Source organism: Saccoglossus kowalevskii, chromosome 21, assembly GCF_978046115.1.
Source record: "Saccoglossus kowalevskii chromosome 21, keSacKowa6.1, whole genome shotgun sequence".
NCBI lineage: Eukaryota > Metazoa > Hemichordata > Enteropneusta > Harrimaniidae > Saccoglossus > Saccoglossus kowalevskii.
Genome location: NC_140661.1, coordinates 4,833,261 through 4,839,036, shown reverse-complemented (window position 1 = coordinate 4,839,036; position 5,776 = coordinate 4,833,261). Strand labels below are relative to the sequence as shown.

At 34.4% G+C, this 5,776-nt stretch overlaps 1 long non-coding RNA gene across 1 annotated transcript; it reads right to left on the bottom strand.

Annotated features, from left to right (window-relative positions):
* Window positions 1–35: 35 nt before the first annotated feature.
* LOC144345890 (uncharacterized) lies at window positions 36–5,227 on the bottom strand. Its single transcript, XR_014928082.1, has 5 exons — window positions 5,140–5,227; window positions 2,509–2,574; window positions 2,066–2,123; window positions 840–866; window positions 36–370 (listed from the first exon to the last, which is right to left on the bottom strand). It is a non-coding gene; the product is annotated as an uncharacterized LOC144345890 (long non-coding RNA).
* Between the last annotated feature and the right edge of the window lie 549 nt (window positions 5,228–5,776).

Sequence of the window (5,776 nt, the reverse complement as noted above, 5' to 3'; positions counted from 1 at the left end):
TTGAGATCATTCAATACCACAACAACAAGATAAAATTCATGATCAATGTTTAGCATTTATTAACTAATGGTTTATGGTACGCAAGATTGCAAAACAATGTTAGAGGTGCAGGTCTCAACCCAAGTGTGAACAGTATTCAGTGGTTGAGGCAAAGTACAAGTCTACTTAGGAGAATTAGCATGAGTTATGCAAATAAGCAGAAGCTATACTCAATAATGTAAACATGAATAACAAATTCTGAAATCTTGAGATAAGTATCTGCTTCATGTCAGTGCTTCGTTCTTTCTGTTCTTAATGACTGATACAAACATCAGGAAAACCACCACGCCTACTAGAGGAATACCGGAATACATCAAGTAGCCTTTTATACCTAAAAAACAGAAAGTTTTATTTAATTCAGCTGCTATGAAGTAGGTTTACCAATGCCTAGAACCTCTATCAGATTCCTGATAGCTCAGTCGCTCTACTTGCTGTAATTATTATGTGAACACCACCCTTGTTAATTCCTTGATGGTTGAGAAAGAACTATCTTCTCATTAATTGCAAATGTTGCACCCTGATGAAAGCTGCATAGTCCTAGCCACGATGCAACATCTGCTTTAAATAGTGCCAGCTAATACAATGAAGTTTTTAAAGTTATGTACAGTTATATATAGTGATATATGATATGAATACAATTGTAGCGAATGAATACAAGTGTGGCTGTTTATAGTTAGCATAAATACAATGGGTTTACAGAAATGGTAGAACAATGTGTCATGTGACCAGAAGTGGTATAAAAACATAATGATTGCAAAGCCAAAGATAGAAACAAAGGAATTTATTAAAATGTGACTTACCGTCATCTACAACAATGGGATCAGTTACTGGAAACGACAAATAAGGAAATAATCATTGTTTTGAACAGCAGTACAGATGCTTACAATATAAATAATCTAAACAAGGGTGCAGTAACAATGTTAAGGACTAGTTTGTCCCACATTTGAAATGAGTCAAGAATACACACATTTTCTTGAGAAAACTTATTGAAAACTGGTAAACTAGGTTGGAAACTAATGTAAAACAATTTATTTTCGCTGGCATTTAATTTCACTTCTTTGATGCTATCGAAAATTTGGTTTTAAGTTCACAGACCTAGTTATTTTACATGTTCATGTAGATTTAATTTAGCGAATTTTAGTTATTGAAAAAAATAGCGAAATTAAAACCCGGTGAATAATTAATGAGTTTACAGTATATTTTGAATACTAACCGACAATTCTAACTGTTGCTAAAAGCTGTCCTTCCAACCAACAACTATAGATGGCGCTGTCTGATTTCTTAAGTTTGTGGACATGCACAGTATTTGCACCTTGAATGACAATTCTTTGTTGTGTTCCTGATTCATCTTCTATGATGTCATTCTTTAAAGCCTTCATAAGTAAAATTTGTTTGTTTCTCTGCCATCGAATTGCAACACCAACACCACCCCTATTTAGTTTGTAAAAATGTACATTTATTAAAATCATAAAATTATTTAACTTTAAATTTTTCAATTTTTTGTTTATTTATTCAAAACTCACTTAGACTTAAGTAACTACAAGAATTAATCAAAATTATGAAAAAACACAGGTGGCAATTCAGTCAAGTTGTTGCATAATTGTGTTTTATTTTTTATGAATTGAAGATATTTTTTGCAATAATGAATTCGGCTCGGTTTTCATCTCTCACCACAGTGCTAATCTGACTCTGCTCTTATGCCTGCCTAGCTTGGGAGAATCATTTCATGCAAATACCATTGAGGGCGGTATACATATACCGGTACTTGATTACTGTAGAATACTTTATTTTCGCTTGGAATTAATTTTCGCTGAAGGAAGGATTCAGTGAAAATAAAATCCAGCGAATATAGCTTTTTTCCTATATTTAACATTCACCTCATATTAAATCAGCGAAAATAAATTCCATACAAAACACTCAAAAAGTCTTTTCAGCGAAAATAAAGTATTCTACACTATTTTACATTAACCGAGCTGAGAAACAAACTGGTGATAGATTCTACAATTAGATAAGTGTATTTACTCACCCTGGACATAGCATGGTTGCTTTGCCATCAGTCTCCTGATAAATGGTCTTCCTGTCAGCTGATAATAATAATAATAATTTTTATATATGTCACAATTAATTATTATTATTCATATCATTATTTATTATATCATTCATTCATGTAACTTTTATAGAGTACTGCAAACTGTAATGCAAATATTTCATCTCTTCTTTCAAATTGATAAAGGGTACAAATCAACCCACACCGACAACACCCTTAACCATAACCTAACTCTGTTAATTCAAAAGTATTAACTAGTCTAGCATAACAAGCAATGAAATTACAAATAATTTATCAATGTAAATGAAATTAATGAAACAAAAATGCTGGTGAATATCAGAATTGAAATCCTAATATCATGTGATTATCAAAACTCTTTCTATCTACACTAATTTAAATTACTAAAGTCTACCGTGACTTACCCATTGGAGGCAGTGTTGGTTTTTTACCTCCCATCCCTTGCTGTGTTGTTTGTCTTGGTGTAATGTCTGATTGTAAACAATATAAAGATACAGTAATAAAGTATAACAAGTCATATATAGCAATTGTGTAAGCAGTAAATATCACTCAGTGTATAGCTCTGTGTCATGCAGAAATATGCTCTCAGTGTATAGCTCTGTATCATGTAGAAATATCACTCAGTGTATAGCTCTGTATCATGTAGAAATATCACTCAGTGTATAGCTCTGTATCATGTAGAAATATGCTCTCAGTGTATAGCTCTGTATCATGTAGAAATATCACTCAGTGTATAGCTCTGTATCATGTAGAAATATCACTCAGTGTATAGCTCTGTATCATGTAGAAATATCACTCAGTGTATAGCTCTGTATCATGTAGAAATATCACTCAGTGTATAGCTCTGTATCATGTAGAAATATGCTCTCAGTGTATAGCTCTGTATCATGTACAAATATGCTCTCAGTGTATAGCTCTGTGTCATGCAGAAATATGCTCTCAGTGTATAGCTCTGTATCATGTAGAAATATCACTCAGTGTATAGCTCTGTATCATGTAGAAATATCACTCAGTGTATAGCTCTGTGTCATGCAGAAATATGCTCTCAGTGTATAGCTCTGTATCATGTACAAATATGCTCTCAGTGTATAGCTCTGTATCATGTAGAAATATGCTCTCAGTGTATAGCTCTGTATCATGTAGAAATATCACTCAGTGTATAGCTCTGTATCATGTAGAAATATGCTCTCAGTGTATAGCTCTGTATCATGTAGAAATATCACTCAGTGTATAGCTCTGTGTCATGCAGAAATATGCTCTCAGTGTATAGCTCTGTATCATGTACAAATATGCTCTCAGTGTATAGCTCTGTATCATGTAGAAATATGCTCTCAGTGTATAGCTCTGTATCATGTAGAAATATCACTCAGTGTATAGCTCTGTATCATGTAGAAATATCACTCAGTGTATAGCTCTGTATCATGTAGAAATATCACTCAGTGTATAGCTCTGTATCATGTAGAAATATCACTCAGTGTATAGCTCTGTATCATGTAGAAATATCACTCAGTGTATAGCTCTGTATCATGTAGAAATATGCTCTCAGTGTATAGCTCTGTATCATGTAGAAATATGCTCTCAGTGTATAGCTCTGTATCATGTAGAAATATCACTCAGTGTATAGCTCTGTATCATGTAGAAATATGCTCTCAGTGTATAGCTCTGTATCATGTAGAAATATGCTCTCAGTGTATAGCTCTGTATCATGTAGAAATATCACTCAGTGTATAGCTCTGTATCATGTAGAAATATGCTCTCAGTGTATAGCTCTGTATCATGTAGAAATATGCTCTCAGTGTATAGCTCTGTATCATGTAGAAATATGCTCTCAGTGTATAGCTCTGTATCATGTAGAAATATCACTCAGTGTATAGCTCTGTATCATGTAGAAATATCACTCAGTGTATAGCTCTGTATCATGTAGAAATATGCTCTCAGTGTATAGCTCTGTATCATGTAGAAATATGCTCTCAGTGTATAGCTCTGTATCATGTAGAAATATCACTCAGTGTATAGCTCTGTATCATGTAGAAATATCACTCAGTGTATAGCTCTGTATCATGTAGAAATATGCTCTCAGTGTATAGCTCTGTATCATGTAGAAATATGCTCTCAGTGTATAGCTCTGTATCATGTAGAAATATGCTCTCAGTGTATAGCTCTGTATCATGTAGAAATATCACTCAGTGTATAGCTCTGTATCATGTAGAAATATGCTCTCAGTGTATAGCTCTGTATCATGTAGAAATATCACTCAGTGTATAGCTCTGTATCATGTAGAAATATCACTCAGTGTATAGCTCTGTATCATGTAGAAATATCACTCAGTGTATAGCTCTGTATCATGTAGAAATATGCTCTCAGTGTATAGCTCTGTATCATGTAGAAATATGCTCTCAGTGTATAGCTCTGTATCATGTAGAAATATCACTCAGTGTATAGCTCTGTATCATGTAGAAATATGCTCTCAGTGTATAGCTCTGTATCATGTAGAAATATGCTCTCAGTGTATAGCTCTGTATCATGTAGAAATATCACTCAGTGTATAGCTCTGTATCATGTAGAAATATCACTCAGTGTATAGCTCTGTATCATGTAGAAATATGCTCTCAGTGTATAGCTCTGTATCATGTAGAAATATGCTCTCAGTGTATAGCTCTGTATCATGTAGAAATATCACTCAGTGTATAGCTCTGTATCATGTAGAAATATGCTCTCAGTGTATAGCTCTGTATCATGTAGAAATATGCTCTCAGTGTATAGCTCTGTATCATGTAGAAATATGCTCTCAGTGTATAGCTCTGTATCATGTAGAAATATCACTCAGTGTATAGCTCTGTATCATGTAGAAATATCACTCAGTGTATAGCTCTGTATCATGTAGAAATATGCTTTCAGACTTGTTTATTTTAGTGGTGCTATGTTTAATATTATCTTTTGAATCACTATAAGCTCGAAACAGGGGAAAGCAACCAAATATGACCATCTTGTCGTTTGGGGGGGCTATAGACACGTGATTGCGTTTGTAATGTTACCTGGACAAACCGCATTACATTCTTCGATAAGTTGTTCATCTGGGCGATGTGATGTCACGTCAGGTGACTGGATCGTACACGGCACGCCCTTCTTGTATTGCGCAAATTCCGGAGTAATGGCGTAACACTGACCTGACACGAAAATAAAATGTACGTGACGATGATTTAGAATTACATATTGATGATCCTCACGGATGAGTTCAGTTTCAATCGAGTTTTCACACAAGGCACATCACTTTCATCTTTGTAACGATATTTTAAAGAAACACATTATCTTATTAAACCGATCGGAGTACAAAATCTGTTATGGTCATTCATTCATTCGTGAATCTCATGCAACGTATACAACTTCTGTAAATTTCATTGTTTGTTTTTTCAGCGTGCGAAATTTGAACGTGTGATGCACGTCACAACGTCTGTGACTCTTAATGCGATGACGTTTCAGACCCACAATCACCCTCAGTATTCAATGCACAAAATAGTCGTATGTGTGTGATTCAAAATAAGGCAAGTAAAATATTCATCACAGGAAGTGACGTACCTATTCTGAACCGTTCTCCTTTTTGATCACATTCATTGCATTCACTCCACGGACTCCATAATGTGTACATTGTCGTTGATGTGGATGCTGTGTCGC